This window comes from Pyrus communis, chromosome 5 (genome assembly GCF_963583255.1).
Source record: "Pyrus communis chromosome 5, drPyrComm1.1, whole genome shotgun sequence".
NCBI lineage: Eukaryota > Viridiplantae > Streptophyta > Magnoliopsida > Rosales > Rosaceae > Pyrus > Pyrus communis.
Window position 1 is genome coordinate 14,994,045 of NC_084807.1, and position 22,114 is coordinate 15,016,158.

A 22,114-nucleotide genomic window follows, 5' to 3' on the forward strand; every position below is an offset into this window, starting at 1 on the left:
TGATTGTAAGAATTCATGAGGTTCACTTGCTCTTGGACATACTCGAGGTAAGCCTCCTTAGATGGACATTGATGAGTAAGGTGGCTTGGTATGTTGCAAATGGCACACACTTCACTTGCTTTTGGCACCATGTTGAGCACGGATTCAAGCTTCTTGTCTAGGTTAGCTACCTGCAAAGAAAGATCATGATTAGAGCTTGTTTCATATACTCCAACTCTCTTACCCCTTACATCTTTGTGTTGAGCATTAGATCCCAACATCTCATAAATGTTATATGACTCTTGAGCATTCTTTTTCTTCAAAGCTCCACCTACTGCATTATCAACAGTTGATTGACATGTTTGGGTTAGTCCATCATAGAAAATTTGCATTTGTAAGTGAAGAGGTAACCCATGGTGTGGACATTGCAACAAAAGGCCTTTAAAGCGCTCCCAACACTCATTGAAAGGTTCTCCATCATCTTGTTTAAAGTTGAAGATTTGTCCCCTTAATGTGGCTGTCTTTTGAGTGGAAAAGAACTTTTCCAAAAACTTCTTAGCCACGGCATCCCATGTGGTGAGTGAACCAGGTACTAGAGTCATCAACCAACCCTTGGCCCTATCTTTCAAGGTGTAAGGGAACACTCTCATCCTCAGATTTGCTTCGCTTACTCCCTGTAAAGGTAAACCACTCACAACATTGTAAAATTCTTTAATATGAGCTAAAGGATCTTCATTAGGTAAGCCATAAAAAGAAGGAAACATATGGAAATGTGAAGATTTAAGATCATAGTTTCTAGCTTCTATGGGCAGCAAGATGCATGAAGGTGAATTTGGTATGATTGGTTGAGCAAAATCCTCCAAAGCTCGAAGATCATCTTGGTTGCCCGCCATCTCTTCTTCTCTTTCCCAATTAAAGTGCTCAGATCCTTCACTTGTTGGACTAGACGGTTTCCCTTCCTCTTCTTCACGGACAATGGAGGAACTTGTTGGCACAAAGCTTTCCAAAGTGTTGCCCTTTAACCGTTCAATTCTTTGGCCTAATTCAGCAAGTCTATTTGACATATACTACCTGAAACAAGATAAAACAAGTTTGAATAAAAATCAGAAATCTACTTAAAATGAAAAGAACAAGGTTTAATATCAAAACAAGCAATTATAAGGGACTGAAATCAGTCCCCGACAATGGCGCCATTTTGATTGTTGTTTTCCTTCTTCATGCTAGAATATGTTTAGTATAATGGCACAAGTAAGGGTGTCGAATCCACAGGGACTAATTGGACCTATATAATCACTTGTTTTGCAAGAACTCTTTACTAGAGAAATAAAACTAATCAATGTAGGCAGATTTGTTGTTGTAACTTGAAAGCATAAGGAAATGAAGTAAACACAAAATGAATGAATCAACAGCTAATAAAATGAGATAGTACCAATGGAGATGAAGCTAGGGATTCGATTTTACCATTGCTAACCCAAGGCCATGCTTGTTGAATCAGATTATACTCATCCATCTACCTATTTCTTGAGTTTGTTTCACTTAGATATGATCAACCATATGATGTGTGGATTTGATCAAATGTCTCTAATCATGAGCCTAATTGTGATGTGCAACTTTGGTTCCTAATCAAGAATATATAGTGCACAAGAAACTTTCACAAAACCAAAGGGAACACTCGGCAGGATGTTTGCAAAACATTCCCTTCATTCATTCACATATCCACCAAGATTATGCATGATTTGTGCTTTAATCTTGGCTAAACAACCTGTGGTTAATTCAAATGATGATCAAGCATTAAAATCAACACACTAAGTCACAATTAAAACGGAGAATGAAACAAGAAATAGATAGATTAAATGAGAATTCTGAATTAACTACATGGCAATCTTGCAAGGCTACATCGAATCCCTAGAGAGAGATTAGTTACACTTCATGTTTACAAAAGGTTTGACATAAAAATATATAACATGAGTGAACATAGGATTAAGAAGAAAGAACCCTTGAAGCAAAACTGATGTCGAAATCCCTTAAGAGTTGCCTTCGGTGTGGGTGCTCCAAGTGTGTTGTAAATGAAGGTGGAGCGGCTAAGGTTGAATGGTTTCTGCGAATGGGAGAGTGTATGGAATGGAATGAAGCCAAGAAGAGATTGTGTAGAAATGGAAGGGGATTTGCGGCAAAGGGGAAGATTGGATGTGTTTGTGGTGTCTTGTGTATGAAAATGAGATGAGATTTTTGTGTATGAATGCATGGGTTTTTATAGGGGGAATGGGAGAATATGTGGGTGATTGTTTAAGAGTGAATGTGGTTGTTATGATTAAGAGTGCATGTGGATGAAATAATGATGGAAAAAGAGCTAGGTTGTTGGTGTGTGAATGCATGTGTTGAATTGGTGGTGCAATGATGAAAGAGTAAGTGCATGTGTGTGTGAATGGTGGTAGCTAGGGTGAATTATGATGAATGCATGTGGAATAAAGATGGAGAAGGTGGTGTAATGATGAAGGAGTAAGTGCATGTGTGTGTGAATGGTGGTGCAATGATGAAAGAGTAAGTGCATGTGTGTGTGAATGGTGGTGCAATGATGAAAGAGTAAGTGCATGTGTGTGTGAAAGAGTAAGTGCATGTGTGTGTGAAAGAGTAAGTGCATGTGTGTGTGAATGGTGGTGCAATGATGAAAGAATAAGTGCATGTGTGTGTGAATGGTGTTTCTTGATGGTTTTGGGGTTGTGATGCATGTGAATGCATGTGGCTAAGGGTTGTTGATTGGGCTAGAGGTTTTGCATGGCTCAAAGGATTGTTTGATTGGGCTAGGCCCTTTGTTTTATGTCCAAAGTGCATACAAGGCTTTCAAATTCGTCCAACACTTTGGCTCCAAGCATATGCTATCCATTCCAAGCCCAATTTTGCTCCAAAATGCTCCAAAATGCATCTTTTTGCTTCCTTAGCCATATGAACCTAAAAACACATGAAAATGGCTTAAAATACTAAAACAATTATGAATTAACAACATAGATGCACGAAAACAAGCTAAGTAAGTCGCCTAAATATGCTCCTATCACCTCCCCCACAACAATTCTAACCAAATTCAGGTTCGTCTTTGGATTACGATAAAATTCTTCCAATACTAACTTCTTTGACGCAGGGTTTACAAAATCAATCCAAGGAGATGGGCAAATTGAAGTAACAAATGGGGGCAGATAGCAGAATTCATAGGACAATTTAGAGAGCAAGGCAAACTGCCTAGTTCAACCATAGTGAATCCAAGGGGAGGATTTAGAACCGCTAATGCCATCATGTTGAGAAGTGGCAAAGAGGTTGGAACCAACCCACAAACGTCCAAATCAAGTTAACAGGAGGATGAAAAGCTGCTGCTCAAGGAAGAGGAGGATGCCAAAGCCACGGCAAGGGTAGAACAACCCTTGTCGCAGCCACCTAAGGACCCTAAGCCGTCCAACTCAACTAAGGTTGGTCCAAATTTAATTCTTTCTAATGTTATTCCACCAAATATGCATTTCCCTAGCAGGTTTATGTAATCTAGGAACGAAGAGAATGAAAAAGAAATTCTAAAAACCTTCAGGAAGGTGCAAGTCAATATCCCGCTCCTTGATGCGATAAAGCAAATCCCGAAGTACGCTAAGTTTTTGAAGAGGCTTTGTAAAACAAGGAAATGGATACGAGAGAAAGATGTGGTACATGTAAGTGAGAATGTTTCTGCCATGTTGCAAAGAAAGCTGCCACCTAAATGCAAAGATCCAGGTAGTTTCACTATCCTTTGTGTAATTGGTAATACAAGGTTTGAACATGCTATGCTAGATTTAGGTGCATCAATTAATGTCATACTGTGACATCCCACATCGCCCAGGGGAGTGATCCTTATATGTATATTCCCATCTCTACCTAGCACGAGGCCTTTTGGGAGCTCACTAGCTTCAGGTTCCGTAGGAACTCCGAAATTAAGCGAGAAGGGAGCTAGAGCAATCCCATGATGGGTGACCCACTGGGAAGTTGCTCGTGAGTTCCCAAAAACAAAACTGTGAAGGAATGGTAAGCCCAAAGCGGACAATATCGTGCTACGGTGGTGGAGCGGGCTCCGGAAGTAATCCGCCCAAGGTCGGGATGTGACAAATTACCCACTGGGAAGTTGCTCGTGAGTTCCCAAAAACAAAACCGTGAGGGAATGGTAAGCCCAAAGCGGACAATATCGTGCTACAGTGGTGAAGCGGGCCCGGGAAGTGATCCACCTCAGGCCGGGATATGACAATTTGGTATCAGAGCCTAACCCCTGGTCGCGTGTGTGCCGACGAGGATGTCGAGCCTCTAAGGAGGGTGGATTGTGACATTCCACATCGCCCAGGAGAGTGATCATTATATGTATATTCTCATCCCTACCTAGCACGAGGCCTTTTGGGAATTCACTGGCTTCGGGTTCCATGGGAACTCCAAAGGTAAGCGAGTAGCGCATGAGAGCACTCCTAGGATGGGTGACCCATCAGGAAGTTCTTGTGTGAGTTCCCAAAAACAAAACCGTGAGGGCATGGTCAGGGCCCAAAGCCGACAATATCGTGCTACGGTGGTGGAGCGGGCCCGGGAAGTGGTCCCTCCCCAGGCGGGGATGTGACAATTTTTGTGACATCCCACATCGCCCAGAGGAGTGATCCTTATATGTATATTCCCATCTCTACCTAGCACGAGGCCTTTTCGGAGCTCACTGGTTTCGGGTTCTATTAGAACTCCGAAGTTAAGCGAGAAATGGGCTAGAGCAATCCCATGATGGGTGACCCACTGGGAAGTTGCTCGTGAGTTCCCAAAAGCAAAACCGTGAGGGAATGGTAAGCTTAAAGCGAACAATATCATGCTATGGTGGTGGAGTGGGCCCGGGAAGTGGTCCATCCCGGGCCGGGATGTGACACATGACATATGTTATTTATGCATCTATGAATCTAAGAGAGCTTAAAAATGATGGTGTTATTATTCAATTAGCCGATCGATCTAATGCATACCCGTAAAGAGTTTTGGAAGATGTTTTGGTGCAGGTAGACCACTTGATTTTTCCTGCAGATTTCTATGTGCTTGACATAGAGGACTTAGCCCACCTTTCGCCATCACCAATCTTACTTAGATTACCTTTAATGAAAACAGCCCACACCAAGATTGACGTGGCCAAGAGAGCCTTAACTATGGAATTTCTGAGTCTATTGAGAATCTAATGATGTTCGTTCTTGTTTTGCCATTGATGTAATTAAAAATATAGGGCATGAACGTTTAGCACCAGTTAAGAAGGATGCATTTCATACCACCAATGAAGAGGGAATTGGAATAAAGCACAAGGGACATGCCACTACCCTCAAACCACCCAATCTGGCCGAAAGCACCCCTAGTGATTTTGTTGACAATGCTGCTACTTTTGAGCCTTCATTACAATACATTGGTGAGCCACCTATTCCAATTTCAATTCCCATTTCAACTAATAGGTTATTACCTTCTTTGGTGCAGGTTCCCAATCAAATCCAAGGTGGTGGGAGAGTTGACGTTGACATAAGGACGCTCAACACCATAATCAGGAAGGATCACTATCCCCTTCCATTCATTGAGCCTTGTTATGAGTATTTTGAGGAGCATGTCGTGGAGGATGTACCCCTCCATGCCGTGGGCACTAATGGAGCTTAAAAGGAGGTATTGTTCGACTGGATGACGTTAAAGCAAGTGCTTCTTGGGAGGCAACCCATGCATTCAAATAAAGAAGACCTAGGACTCTCCGACTCCACAACCAGATTTGCGTTCCTTAACCCTACTCTTTATTGCTTTTACTTTGCCATAATTGTCACGTTTGTTGTGTTGTTTGATTGTTTGTTTGTGAGTCTATGTTTGAAACATTGAGGACAATGTTTCATTTAAGTGTGGGGGTGTAAACAAATGATTTTTCATTAATTTTCGTGGGATTTTATCACCTATCACTTCTAAAGTTGTTACTCACTTTTTTTAAGTGTTTTTAGTGTGTTTTGAGGTATTTTAATGTGTTTAGAAAGGAAAATCTGAAAATTTTGAAAAAAAATCGAAAAAGAGTGTTTGAAAAACCCAAAAAAAGAGTTGTTTTTAGAGTCGTTTTTGTTTTTGTGTGTTGTGTCTTAGGATACCTTCCAACACAATGATGAAGATTTGGTTTTTAATTGCATGACTATTAAAGAAAGTTACAAACATGGGTGGAAGTTTGATATGCTTTTTGGTTTATGCTTAGTTGTAGTTGTCATTTACGAATTCGCATGTAATCACAAAGAAAACAAAAATCAGTTTTTGTAAACATGCTTGAAGGAAGAAACTCAAACTAACGCTACAACCCTGAGAGACTTGAGCCTAAACTTTGTTTGGAGAGTTATTAATCTGTGAATTCTTGTTTTCTAAAGTCGTTGCATGATCTCATTATTTCTTTGCTTGGTTGCTACTTAGAATGTGTTTCATCACTGTAGATCCAAATACTAGAACTCATGCCCGTTTCATTCAAAGCATAAAATTGATTGCATAACAAATAACAGGATGAAGTTGTTTAGTTTAAACCAGAGCCAAAAAGCCTTACCCTTGCTTATGTACTGTAGGTTTCACCCTTTTGAGCCTTATTTAGCATATTTTCTTTGTTAGCCACACTATCCTTACCTAGCCTAGAATAGGACTATCCATACCCTTGTTCTTAGAGTATAGTGGAGCATTGCTTAGAGGGAATTCCTTTTAATCTACAATTTGTAGAAAAACAATAGTGGGGGAAGGTTTTTCATTGAAAATATATGAAGATGTATGATTTATGTGCCAAAGAAAAAGAAAACGGCACAGGAAAAGAAAAAAAAAGGTGAAAAAGAAAGAAAAAAAGAAGAAAAAGTTGAAGAAAAGAAAGAAAAAGAGTTAAAAGTAAGTGAGAATGAACTCACAAGTATCGGTTGTTGAAGAAAGGGTCCAAAAGTTTGAATCTGGCCCTAAGTGATGTGTGAATCTTCCCTTTGTGTTTAGAGTTGATTTCTGCATTCAAAAGTGAATTCTAAGTGTTTATTTCATTACTTTGCTTACTATTGCTTTAAGAACTTTTGTTTACCCTCATCTTTCTTTGTTAGCCAATACCTTAGCGCCGTTACAACCATTAGACTTCTATCTTGATTGTTATGTGTTTCAACATGTGGAGTTTAAAATTGGTTTGAGCATATGGTATCCCTGGTTCTTGTGTCTAAGTAGTGGCACTTCATGCATGAGATCATAATCATATACATGTTAATAATTCCAGAAAGTGCCTTCTTTGATTATACGTATGTGAGTGCTAGTCTACATGTTTAAATCAATCTTCTCACATATACCTAGTATAGGGAGTGTAGTCAGAAATCTGTGTGAAAATAGAGAGTATATCCAATGAGGAATTAAGGAAATTCAATAAGGCATGTTACTACATTCAAAATGTTGTTTTAATTGATTAAATGCGAGCTAGTGAGTGGTGACTACGGTTAAGTATATGCTCAAGGGTAGGGATAGCTAAAATCTGTCGGAGTAGTGATTTTTAACATGTCATGTTTCATTGGAAATCCCTGAGGTAATTGTTGGAAGGTTTAGGCTGTGTTTTGTTTACTTTGTTTTGCTCGAGGACTAGCAAAAGCTAAGTGTGGGGGAATTTGATAGGAGCATATTTATGCTACTTAGTTAGCTTGTTTTCTTGCATTTACATAACTAATTTCTACTTATTAGAGTGTTTTAGACTATTTTCGTGTGTGTTTAGGTTCAACTGACAAAGTTGTCAAGAAAGTACAATTTTAAGCATTTTAGAGCAGTTGTGGGCTTGGAATAGATAGCATAAGTATGGAGCAAGGTGGATGGACGAATTTGAAGTTCAAGAGAGGCTAGGAATGTGATTTACATCTGGAAGAATTAAATTGAAGACTTGGAAGATAAGGAATCAACTATAAAGAAGGAAACATTATCCAAACAACCTTATCTTATCCAAACCTTATCCAACCTTATCTTATCTTATCCTATCCTAATCTTTTCCTACCTTAATTCCAGCTGCAAAGATGACTTAATTTCAGATTAGGACACATAAATATCAGGTCTAGAAGCCCTATCCTTCTCCTACATTTGTGCCGCACCTATCCCTTCTAGAAGCTATATTTCCTGCCACAAGGACCATTCCTTGTCCTCCCTGGAATCTGACCGAGAGTGTCCTTGTTCTTTGGTGATTTGGAGTCCTAATTCTCCTATTTATGAGCCTTGCCGTGCCTTCCTTTAACCCTATAAATAGAGTGTGCCGCAGCCTTCATTCCACACCCCATCTTTCATCACAATTTCACAACATACATCCATCATACACACAAATCCCTTTTGTGTCGTAGCTTAGCAAGGAGAAAGGAGAGGAGAGCCTTAGCCATGCCATCACATTTAAGCTTGGATTGCTGGAACGTCCTAGGTGTATTCTATCTTAGTTTTCAATGTTTAAATTTAATTGTCTTTGTTTAATTACGAACATGAGGAACTAATTTCTTTTTAGCTAGAGGTGGATTCAAAGCCATGAACATATATGTGATATGAGTTGATTTCCTCCAGCTATTGTTTCGTATAACGTGAATGTGATTTACTTATCTATTTGATTGATAACTTATTCTTGTATGTTGATTAAGGGTGCACACTTAGTTTGCATGCATGAATTTGATGCTAAACTATAAGGGAATTTCACCTAATCATTATGAACTTATATTTATAAGTAGTGGAGGTTGCTAGTAACAATCATGTTAAGTAAATCTATGGCAGGAGTATCATGCAGTTCATAGTTATGAATGTCATGTCAATGCTTATGATTTTCACAAAGCTTAATCTTTGATTGTATCTCTATTATGTTGTTCATGTAGAGAACTATTGAAGAATAATTTGGTTGCCAATGCGTTATCCATCCAATTCAATGAAATTAGGAAAATCTGAGAGTTAATTTGTGCAGTTCATGGTTAATTTGGGGCATTGTCATTCATGGTTTATAGGAATAATAACTGGAAATTGATTTGTATGCATATGTGTCATGTGTGGAGATGAACCCTCTAGCTAGCCATTCACCCATTTAAACACCCAATTTCGTCCAAGTTGTTTAAAGTCTTTAAATCTGTTTGTTTTTACTTTAATTTCATCAAAATCAATCCTCCTTTTAATATTTCGTGTTTACTTAGTTAGAACTTGTTTTAATTTGTTTCTTTTAGTATTTTGGGTCTTCTTAGTTTAATTTTTGTCGAAATCACTTTCCAATACCTGTTTTGAATCAATTTAACTTAGTTTGTGTGTTTTTAGTCTATTTAGCTTATTTTGAGTTGTTAGAGTCTAGTTTTCTGTTTTTGAGTCTAGTTTAGTGTTTTTGAGTCTAATTAGTGTGGATTAGCATCCCTTCTAATCCTCGGCCTAGAATGATCCCTACTTACACATACTACAATTATAGGGTTTAATTTATGCGTTAGAATATATCACATCACACAACACCAACTGGACCTACAATAATACGAAAATACCCTAAATTACCAAAATAAATGGAATTAATTAAGTAAATGCAAAGAAATAAGATAACAATGTTACTTGTTTTGGATGACATAAGTGGCACCCCTCATAATTATGTTGAATGAATGTTTATGACAGTTTATGAAACCAACCCTTATTTCTTAATATCCTTCACAAGATTACCCTCGAGGCACATTGGGATTCCCACGCACATGCAACAGACAATAACAGCTCAATCAAGGAAGAGTCAAATGTGGTCTTTACGGAATTTATTAACATTCCTCTCATCACTCCTCATTGATTTTATTTAATAAGGTAACCCTTAAACTTCCTATTTAATTAGGGAATAATTGCGATGATGATTGTGAGATATTATTTCACATAATATCTTGTAATTATTCATCATTACCGCCAAATATGGTTGGCCACTCTCCACCCATAGGGCCCACCACCCTCCTATAAAGACCCCACTTATCCCACTAAAATGTTAAGCCATTTGTTACCCACAAACTCCTAAATACATTATTTTCATAATTCTAACTTTGGAATTGTATATTCTTCGGCTAAAGCCCCCTCCCTCCAATTTATCATGGGCACGTGAGGCTTTTTGCCTTGATTGAAGGTGTTATTACTTTGCAGGTGCATTTTTGTAAAAAGAAGAGACGGCAAAAATTTGCATCTACAAATTGGTGCTTTCATTAAGAGTTTGATTGACACACTCGAAGAAGACTCTCGTATTCATAGTTTCTTATTTCTTGTTTGTTTGTAAACTTTTCATACGTTCTTATTCTTAGAATTGATTTAATTCTTTGAATAGACGTAAGAGAAAAATACAATGGCAGGAAATTCAGAAACACCGACGAACAGAACTTCCTATGTTCCAAGATCCGGATTAAATGATTAAGGTCGAATGTAGCCCCACCACGACAATCCACGAGGTTCAACACATTGGCAAGATGAGCAACTTTGCCACCACAGAGCACCACCACAATGGTAGCCATAACAACCACCGTGGCTGTGGGGAGTGAAACGGCTTCATGGTAACAAGACCATTAGGCCATAGCCCAATAGACACAAGCATTAAAGGTAGCCCAGCTTGCTGCCACTAGAACAGCCTAAACTAAGAGCAAATCCAAGCCCAAACACTAGTAACTGCAACCTGGCATGCCCAAGCCCACGCAACAGAGCAGCACCAAGCCCAGGCCAGCGCTAGTCCAGCCTACATGAGCCCACGTCCATGTCGAGCTGGTCGAAGCCGCCTAAGAAGTAGCTGGAGCCATAACTCAGCGTGAGCCCAGCGCACTCTAAACCTTACGCAAACCCAATGCACCCTCAGCCCAAGGCCAAGCAAGCTTGATCGCACCACACCCATACTTCCTGCACGTGCCTCATCCCACTTCTACGGCCTAACTCACTCTCGTGGTCCACCTAACAATCTTCATCAATACAATACTAGTTCACCCATCTCGGCTTTAGATTTCTAGACCGACGATTTAACCAAAGGTATTTTTACCCTGATTTTCTAAATATTTGACATATCTCGGCTCAAATTTTTCACCCGAAGTCCACTACACTACTACCACCCATGTAAAAACTTACAATACAAGCTCTTCCATCTCGCATGGCGAACAACACTTATCTTACATCATAGAATTGACTAGCGCGCTCGGACAATAGACGACCTTGGTGAATCAGCTTTTGCATCGTACCGAGATGTCAGACGAAGTGTCCCGAAGTAGGACAAGGCCAGAAGATGACCCTCTTTAGCAACATCCCAGTAAGCAACCTCTTAACTAGCCACGAAGCTAGCATTCTGACAGTGTACACTCCTGCCTCCTTGGAATAGCGTATACTCTCGCCGTAGTGCAGAGGAGCGTGCACTCCTAATTAGGCCCACAGACAAGCATACATTCACGGTTGAGGCCACATTCCAATAATCAACAAGGATAACTTTCTAGGCAAAATTGTTCATTCGCGACTAGGCCCGTAAGAAGCATCTTTCACCTTACATCGGAGTAGACAGCACAGCGGACGAAGAAAAACAATTACTCAATCCGGCTCAAGTTCAACCAATAGCCTACGAGTAACCAGTTCGTCTGTCAGAAACGTACCACATGCACCATAGACGCAAAATAGACGAACTAAACAAAGGGAAAAATAACCTAAACCAACACGTCACAACTGAAGGCAACCAGAAGCTCGACTGCCCCAGCAGAGGAAAATTCAGGAAGAAGTGGAAAGGCTCCTGACCAAACAATTACTCGATTTTAGCACAATGAAGCTACTAATGAGGCACTTTGATGAGACATGACCAACAGAAGCAGGTCACCTTTTATTGACAAGATCAAGTAGACGGAACAATTCCATATACACTGGTAAATACAAAGATTATTTACGATCTGAAAAACACAACAACTCAGCCTAATGGCACATCTGGGGCAGACGAGTACCAGAAGGACACATTAGCCCAACCACCAAGAACTGAGGGCAAGTCTTGTTCTCAACACTCCAGACGATTCAATACTTGAGTAGCACATTGTCAGTAGCCGAGCATCACGAACTTAATGGTCCAATTCCTCCTACTGTGCACAACTTGGCCCAAGCCAGCCTTGGCTTCATGCTCACAACTGCGCCTATCTTGCACCACGGCTCCTCGTCGTGTCAAAACTTGCTCCACGGCTCCAAGTCACTTTCAATCTGTCACCATGATTCCCAGCCATGATAATCTTGCCCTGCGGCTCCCTGTTGGGCTAACTTACACTCCACGATTAATAACCACGCTAACTAAGCCCACAACACTCCAAACTTCAAATCTTACGACGGAGCAGAATACGAGGCTTTACTAGTAGCCCCCGCTAGTGAAAGACTTAGCGGTGAAGAAGCTTGCAATTCATTCAAATTCTCATCTGATCACTAACCAAGCCTTAGAAAGGCATACGACGAAACATCTGAGGATGACGTAATATTTGAAGAAGGTTCGGGACCAGCTTACTAGACTTCCCATTTACAGCCTTACGCGGGTTCCACAAGTAGTTCAAAGTCTCAAGTAGATCGTTGAAAGAGAAATCACATGCTAAGGATTATTTCAGTTGTCTAGCAGTTTAGCTTTCTTAGATGCGCTCACAACAACGACTTCCATGCTCTCCAGTGTGAGAGGGTAAACCAATCCCCTGACACCTATCTCGGTAGGTTCTCTAGTGCAAGAGGGTAAACTAAATTCCCCAACACCTATCTGAGTAAGCTCTTTAATGCGAAAGGGTAAACTAATTACTTTCTAGTGCAAGAGGGCAAACAAATTCCCCAACACCCATCTGGGTAAGCTTTTTAGTGCGAGAAGAAAACCAATTTCTTGACACCCATTTGGGTAACCTCTCTAGCGTGAAAGGATAAACCAATTCCCGGACACCCTATTTAGGCAAGCTCTCCAATATAAGAAGGTAAACCTAACTTCCCGACACCCCTTTGGGTCTGCTTTCTAGTTCGAGAGGATAAACTAATTATCTGAATCTAGGTAAGCTCTCCAATGCGACAGGGTAAACTAATTCTCCAACACCTATCTGGGTCTACTCTTCAACAAAATGGGATAAATTGCCCATGAATTTTCACCCTTACTCATTTTGATGTGATTAGTTAATGATTTTCATATTCTATAGATCTTTATCATGTTGTAATACAGGCCACACAGCCCAACAAATTGAATACTCAAAGACCATCTAAGCAGCAAATGGTCAAAGAGCAGTAGTTAATGATGAACTCATAGCTGGATGCCCAAGAAGCCAAAACTTACTACTATAATGATTTTGTGGGATCGTCAGCTTTTTTCAAAGCATCGTGCTGAACTGACGGTTCTATGGCTAAAAGTTTTGCAAGACGCTTTAAGCAAGAAAAGTTTCAAGCAAACTGATAAACTTATACAAAGAAAGTAGTTTATTAAATTTCTAGCAAACTAATAAACTTATACAAAGGTCGCCAAAATCTGACACAAGCTAAACAGAGCACACAACTAATTTAGAAACTTGGATGACCTTGGGCTCTCCAGCAGCCATCCTGCCCTTAGCAGCCACTTCGCACTCAGCAGTTTACTCATCCGACACTTCATCTTCAGCATCTCCATCCTCAATTGCTCCATCTATGGCAGCTGAGAAATCTAACTTAAGCAGTTTCCTCATTCTTGGTAAATAACACAGATGTGGTAGCAGTAAAAGGAGCAGGCTTGACGCCTCTTTAATAGTTGAATCCACTTTTTCAAGTGACAGACTTTCCTTCCCTACTTCTCATAGTGGAGAGTCTTTTAGAAGCCGATCCAAACTTAGCCTCAGCTGGATACTTCACCCTATCTCTGGACTCAAACACTGGAAACAACTTAATGTTAAGCTTTCTAGAGGTAGCCAAAGGATTTCTTCTTAACTAAAGGTCCAGTAAGTAAGCTAACATCCCAGCACTGCGCCCTAGTGCCTCAAGCTATGGCCTTAGCCTCGCAATTGATGTTGTCTCCTGATAGGAGCATATTGATGCGACTTTGTTATTTTATTTCTTTACATTTATTTAGTTAATTTCCATTTATTGTAGTATTTTAATTTATTTTCGTATTATTATAGGTCTAGTTGGTAAATATGACAATAAATAACCAAATGGAGCAATTGGGAGCAGTTTTGGACTTGGATTGGATAGCATGCGTGCATAGCATATAGGCTGGATGTTTTTGGTGTTTAAATGGTGCTGGATATGTGCTAAAATCTGGAGAAATTAAAGTTGAGGCTTGGAAGGCAAGGAATTACACAAGAAAAAGGAATCCTAGTTGGAGAGGAACATTATCTTATCCTATCTTATCTTATTTTATCTTATCCAACCTTATCTTATCTTATCTCCAATGGCAAGGAGGAATCCTAATCACATTCCAGCACTCTCTACCTGATTCTTAAAGTCCTAAAATAATTCAAAATGCCAAAAGCTTTTCCTCTTTGGATTCAGTCGTTCCCCATATATATATGAAATTCCTGCAGCAATTTAGAGGGTGCCGCACCTACCATTCATCCATTAAAGTTACTGGAATTTTCAGAGTTGTTTCTTTTTTATTTTAAGTTTCCAAGGTTGTTTTAGATTACTTTTCAGTTATGATGAATATGTGTAACAAAATTTCTTTTTAGCTAGGGGTGAATTCAAAGCCATGATTATATGTTTATATGAATTGATTACATCCATTTATTGTTTCATAAAACATGAATGTGATTTACTTATCTGCTTTATAGAGAACTTATTATTGTATGTTTATTAAGGATGCATACTTAGTTTGCATGCAGGGATTTGATGCTAGAATATAAGGGAATTTCATCTAATCGTTATGAACTTATATTTGTAAGTAGTAAAAGTCACTTGTCATGATTGAGTTAAGTAAATTCTTGGCAAGAGTATCATGCTTTTCATAGTTACGAATGCTTTGTCAATGCTTATGATTTTTACAGAACTTAATGATCTTTGAGATGTATCTCTATCATGCTTTTCATAGTTAGGGAACTTGAGAAGAATAATTTGGTTGCGTCGCTGAGTCTAATTCAATGAACTTAGGAAAATCTAAGAGTTAATTAGTGTTGTTCACAATTAATTTGGGGCACTATCATTCGTGGTTTATAGAAAGACTAACTGGAAATCGTTTTGTATGCATATGATTCATGTGTGGAGAAGAATTCTTTAGCTATCCTTTCATCCATATTTCATTGACAACTTAATTTACTTGCTGCCATTTACTTTTGTTTTAATTAAATTCGTCCAAAATCCCCCCCCCCCGATCATTGTTTTAATGTTAGTTTAACTTAGTTTTTAGTTTAATAAGTTTAATTTGTGTTAATTAGCACCCCTTCTAACCCCCAAAATAAAACTATCCCAACTTACTCATACTACGATTGCATAATTTACAGGGTTTAATATATGTGTTAGTTTCTACCACATCAAATTCCTAATCACTCTGCTTTTTTTGTTTATTTTACTTTTGACTTCAGGTACTAGAGAAGCAAGACATGGCAATTGTTAATCTTCAAGCCCAAATGGCGAATCTTACTTCTCGTATGTCTCAGAATATCAAAAGGTCCACAGTGCAAAGTGTGGCTACATTTGATATGTCCTATAGGCAAGGATACTAAACTAATCAACATACTTAATTAATTGAGAATGGAGGTTGGGATAGTGTCAATGCTTGGGGTTATCAAGGCCATAATCAATCAAGGAACGACTTGTTTTCCAACACTTACAATCTAGGTAGAGAGAGATCATTCAAATTTTATGTAGAGGGAACCTCAACAAGTTCAACAAGAAGGATATTGGCAGCCATCTGAGGAGTTCTATTCAATACCTATGCAGCCACCACAATCTCCCCTACAACAATTCCAACCAAATTCAATTATGCCAATGGATCATGTTAAAATTCCTCAAACACTAAATATTTCTTGTGCTTCTTTGACTCAGGATCTAGAAAACCAAGCTACAGAGATGGTCGAACTGAGAAATCAACTTAGATAGATCGCAGAAATCATGGGAAAAATTCAAGTACAAAGCGAACTCTCCAGCTTAACTCTTGTCAATTCGATGGGAGATTTTGATATTGCTGAAACTATCACTTTAGGAAGTGGTATGGAGATTGGAGCTGAACCAAAGATGTCCAAACATAAGCTAGAAGTGGACAAAGAGCTATTGTGCAAAGAGGAGGAGGAAGACTCAGCCATGGTAAGCTTAGAATAAGCCTTGCTGCATCACCCAATCATATCTAATCCTATTGTTGTAGCTACCCTAACTCCACCACCATCCAATTCTAGTAAGGTTGTTTCGAATTCAATTCTTTCTAACCTTATTCCACCAAATGTACCTTTTCTTCACAGGTTTATGCAATCCAAGAAAGAAGAGAGTGAAAAAGACATCTTGAAAGCCTTTCGAAAGTTGCAAGTTAATATCTGATTCTTGGTACAATATAGCAAGTTCCAAAATGTGTTGAATTTTTTAAAGAGCTTTGTATAACAAGAAGAAGGATTCAAGAGAAAGAAGTGGCTAGGGACTATCTATAATTCATCAAAGAAGATGTACTTAAGACAACCATCCCTAAAGAAATTGGATTTTATAACACATGACAAGTCACTGCCCTTACACCAAAGTAATGTTTGTCCATGGGTTCTTGTCACAGCCCACAAGTAAGCCGCCTCCTCAAATTTCAATTTCGTTTTCTACTAACATGTTGTTGATTTCAATGATTTAGGCACCCACTATAGAATTTAAAGCATTATTGGATCATTTCAAGTATCACCTTCCATTCAAAGATCAACTTCATGCCACTAGTCCTAGTGAGGATTAAATGGAGGTGTTGTCCAGCTGGAAGACATTAAAGCAAGCACTTCTTGGGAGGCAACTCATGTGTTCAAATAAAGAGACAATGGAATTTCCAGCTTCAAGAACCAGATTTTCTCTCTTTTACTATTAGATCCCACATCGCCCAGGGAGTGATGCTTATATGTATATTCTCATCCCTACCTAGCACGAGGCCTTTTGGGAACTCATTAGTTTCGAAGTCCATCGGAACTCTGAAGTTAAGCGAGTTCATGCGAGAGCAATCCTAGGATGGGTGACCCACTAGGAAGTTCTTGTGTGAGTTCCCAGAAACAAAACCATAAAGGTGTGGTCAGGGCCCAAAGCGGACAATGTCATGCTATGACGGAGTCGAGCTCGGGATGCGGTGGGGGCTCGGGCCTGGATGTGACATTTACCTTCTCTTTATTATTTTTACTTTGCCATGATTGTCTTGTTTGCTAGTTATCTTTTGTTGCTTTCTTGCTTAAGTTTATTTTTGAAACATTGAGGACAATGTTTGGTTTAAGTGTTGGGTGAGGGAGGGGGGTGTAAATAGATTGTTTTTCGTGATTTCTCTTCGAATTTCATCACCTATCACTACTAATATTGTTATTCACTAATTTAAAGTATTTTATGGTGTGTCATATAACAAAATTTAGAAAGAAAAAAAAAAAAAGTTCGAGAACATACCAAAAAAGAGTCGCTTTTGTTGCTTGTTTGTATCTTAGGGTACCTTCCAACACAATGATGAGGATTTGGTTTTTAATTGCATGATTGTTAAAGAAAGTTACAAACATAGGTGGAAGTTTGATATGCTCTTTGGTTAATACTTAGTTGTAGTTGTCATTTACGAATTCACATGTAATCACAAAGAAAAAATCAGTTTTGGTAACATGCTTGAAGGAAGAAATTGATGATCTCATTATTTCTTTCCTTGGTTGCTACTTAGAATGTTTTTTCATCATTTTAGTTCTAATTACTAGAACTCATGCCCGTTTCATTCAAAACATAAAATTGATTGCATAACAAATAACAAGATGAAGTTGTTTAGTTACCACTAGAGCCAAAAAGCATTATCCCTTGCAAATGTATTGCAGGTTTAACCCCTTTTTGAGTCTTATTTAGCTTATTTTCTTTGTTAGCTTGCATTATCCCTACCTAGCCTAGTATAGGAATATCCATACCCTTGTTCTTAAAGAATAGTGGAGCATGACTAGTTAGGAATACCTTTTGATCTACTATTTGCAGAAAAACAAGTGTGGGGGAAGAATTTGTTCTTTTGAATCCGGTCAAGTAGTGCTTATGTTTTATGTTTTAAATAAATAAATAAAAAGAACAAAAACGTTGAAAAAAAAAAGTTGAGAAAAGAAAAAAAAGAGGTTGACAAGAAGTGAGAATGAGTTCATAAGTGTTGGTTGTTGAAGAATCCAAAAATGTGAATCTGACCCTAAAGTTGTACGAATCTCCCCTTTGTGTTTATAGTTGGGTGCTGCAATCAAAAGTTGAATTCTAAATGTTGATTTCATTACTTTGCTTACTATCACTTTAAGAACCATTGTTTATCCTTAACCTTTCTTTGTTAGGCAATACCTTAGCCCCATTACAACCCTTAGACTTTTATCTTGATTGTTATTGATAGGAGCATATTCATGCGACTTAAATGGTTTGTTCTCGTGCGTTTACGTTATGTTTCTCTAGTTATTTTAGTCCTTTATGCTTCTTTTGTGTGTTTTCAGGTTCTAAGGGCTTAGGGAGCAAGAAAGTGCATTTTGAGGCTATTTGGAGCATTTTTGGGCATGGATTGGATAGCTTATCCATGGAGCCAAGAGGATGGACGAAATTGAAGGCCATTTATGCACTTTAGGACATACAACAAAGGGCCTAGCCCATTCTCTCTTATTCTCTCCCTTATAGCCATGCAAAGAACCATCCATTCCATAAAAAACAATTCATTAATCCACATGCACATTCAATCATTCACTCAAGCACCCTTGTGCCTTGTTTCCCCCTTTGTTCCCACCAATCACATGCATCATCATCATTCAACCAAGCCTAACCCGTGCATTCCCCCTAATTCCAGCACCAAAACATGCACTCACATGCATTTTCACCACCATTCACACACACATGCATCCTGAAATTCTTGCCGTGCATTTCATACCCTTTCTAGCCATTTCATTTCATCATTACACCACCATTCACACCCCTTTAATCCACATGCAGCCACATATTCATTCACTTAATCATTAAGCCACACATTCACACACACACACCCAAAACACATCCATGCCGTGCCTTTCCAGATTTCCAGCATCCCATAATCATTCACACCCCTTTTCTCCACATTCCAAACCTTGTGCCGTGTATCCCCTTCATCATTCCAGCATTCCACCTAATTCACATGCCTTCATTCATTCTTTATTCCACTTACACTCATCATCACACACCTTAGCAATCAACACATGCAATCACATGCATCACAACCACAAAGAACCATCCTGAAAACACATTGCCGTGGCCTACTCACAATTCCAGCATCTTCACATGTCTTTCTAGCTTTCCCTTTCATTTCCACCACTCATTCTTCATCATTTCAGCCACCTACATGCATTAATTATTAAACTCTTCATCATTGCATCCAGAAAATGAGCAAGAAAGCTTCTCAATGTCGTGCCTTCACACACCATTTCAGCACATTCCAACACCTTCACATGCAATTCCAGTTTTCACATGTTTTCCTAACTGATTTTCCATCATTAATTAGCCACTTGCATCTTAAACAAACAGCCATATGTTCCCTCCACTACTCCTATAAATACCCTTGCATTCATTCATTCAAGCATCATCTCATTTCATACACAACACACCACAAACACTTCCATTCCTTCTCTTTGCCGTGAGTCCCCTTAGAATCCAAAACCATCTTTCCATTTCCATCACTCCTCACTCCATTCCACACTTCCATTCCCCCAAACCAACTATCCTTAGACCTTATGCTACAATAAAGAGGAAGAGAAGAGGGCCTAAACGTTCATACAATTCAAGTTTGAGTTGTTGGAATGTTTAGGTGTTTCTTTGATTTCAATGTTTAAATTCAATTCTCTTTGTTTGTACGTATGAGGAATGGAAGAGAAGAGTGCCTAAACGTTCATACAATTCAAGTTTGAGTTGTTGGAATGTTTAGGTGTTTCTTTGATTTCAAAGTTATAATAAACTAAACCCCCTTTAGCTAGGGGGTGATTCGAAATATATGTTTATGCTTGCATTTTGATTTGATTACTTCTAATTGCGTTTCATAAGTTGTGGTTCAATTTGTCTAACCGTTTGATTGATAACTTATTTATGTATGTTTATTGAGAGTGTACACTTAATTTTCATGCATGAATATGACGCTAGAATATAAGTGAGTTTCACCTAATAGTTACGACCTTATATTCACAAGTAGTGGAGGTTGCTTATAAACAATCGCGTTAAATGAATTCTTGGCATAAGTTTCATGCGTATTCCATAGTAACGAATGCCTCGTCAACACTTAAAGTTTTCATGATGCTTAATGATTTTTGATTGTATCTTTATTGTGCTTTTCACGTAAAGGACTTTTGGAGAATGTTGTGAATTGCGTTGCGCTAACCTATCCAATTCATTAACTTAAGGAAAACTTGACGGTTAATTTAAGCGGACCTAATTGACCCGGGGCGTTGAGAATTAATGATTTGTTGAAATGCAATTGGAAATCGTTTTATTATGCAAGTATAACATATGTGGAGATGAACCCCGTAGCTAACTTTCCATCCATTCAATTCCATCCATTTGTTCTTTCTTTTCTTGTTTCTGTTTTCATGTTTAATTTAACTTGTTATTCAATTATGTTAAACATGTGAAACTAATTTCTTTTTAGTTAGAAGCGAATTTGAAGCCATGGACATATGTTGGTTATGATTTGATTTACTCCAGTTATGAATTCATGAACTTTAGATGTGGGTTACTTTCCTGTTTTGATTAAGAACTTGTTTATGTATGTGGGTTGAGGGTCGACACTTAATTTTCATGCCTAAAACTTGATGCTAGGATATAAGGGAATTTCACCTAATCGTTATGAACTTATATTCATGAGTAGTAAAAATCGCTAGTCACGATTGTGTTTAGTAAACCCTAGGCTGGATTAACATGCGTATCCCATAGTTATGAATGCCTAGTCGATGTTTATGATTTCCGTTGAACTTAATGATCTTTGTTGAATGTCTCTATCATGCGTATTCCATGTGAGAGACTTTGATTAGGAATAATTTGGTTGTAATGCGTATCCCATTCAATCCAATGAATCTAGGGAAATCTGAAGGTTAATTTAAGCGGACCTAATTAACTTGGAGCATTGTCATTCATCGTTTGTTGAAGTCATAACTGGGAGTCAAATTATATGCTTATGTTCATGTGTGGATAAGGAACCCTCTAACTAGTTTTTCATCATTCTATTTTATCAATTTCGTTTTTATAATCGGTTTTAATTAGAATCTGTGCATTTAGTTTAAATTCATCCAAAACCAATCCCCCATTTATTTTAAAGTGTTAGATTAGTTAGAAATACATTTAGCTTGTGCTTATAAGTATTTTGATTCATTTTGTTTCCCAAATTCGTCCAAAGTACTCAAGGTGCTCAAAACTGCCCAGAAAGTGTTTTTTTTTAGTTTCGAGTGCTTTGGGTACTGTTTGAGTCTTTTGGTTTGTTTTAGTGTTTTAAAGTTTAATTTTGCATTCTTTGAGTCTAGTTTAGTGTTTTAAACTTTATTTTACGTTTTTGAGTCAGTTTCCAAGAGATTTGCAATCCCTCCTAATCCCCGGTCCAGAACGATCCCTACTTATACTTATACTACAAATCGACAAAAAGAGGGTTTAATTTGTGTGCGTATAATTCTCGCATCAGTTATGTGTTTCAATATGTGGAGTTTGAAATTGGTACGAGCATATGGAATCCCTAGTTCTCTCTTCTAAGTAGTGGCATTCCATTTATGAGATCGTATACATGTTTGTATTAATAATTCCAGAAAGTGCCTTCTTTGTTATAACATATGTGAGTGCTAGTCTACATGTTTACATCAATCTTCTCACATATACTTAGTTTAGAGAGCGTAGTCAGAAAATCTGTGTGAAAATAGAGAGTATATCCGATGAGGAATTGAATGAATTCTCTAAGGCATGTTACTACTTTCAAATGTTGTTTTAATTGATTAAATGAGAGCTAGTGAGTGGTTACAGCAGTTAAGTATAAGCTCAAGAGTAAGGATTGCTAAAATCTATGTAAGTAATGATTTTCAAC

The 22,114-nt window shown here is 38.4% G+C and overlaps 1 non-coding gene across 1 annotated transcript; it reads left to right on the forward strand.

Moving 5' to 3' along the window:
• Positions 1-387: 387 nt before the first annotated feature.
• LOC137735818 (small nucleolar RNA R71) lies at positions 388-498 on the forward strand. Its single transcript, XR_011068722.1, has one exon. It is a non-coding gene; the product is annotated as a small nucleolar RNA R71 (small nucleolar RNA).
• The last annotated feature ends 21,616 nt before the right edge of the window (positions 499-22,114 follow it).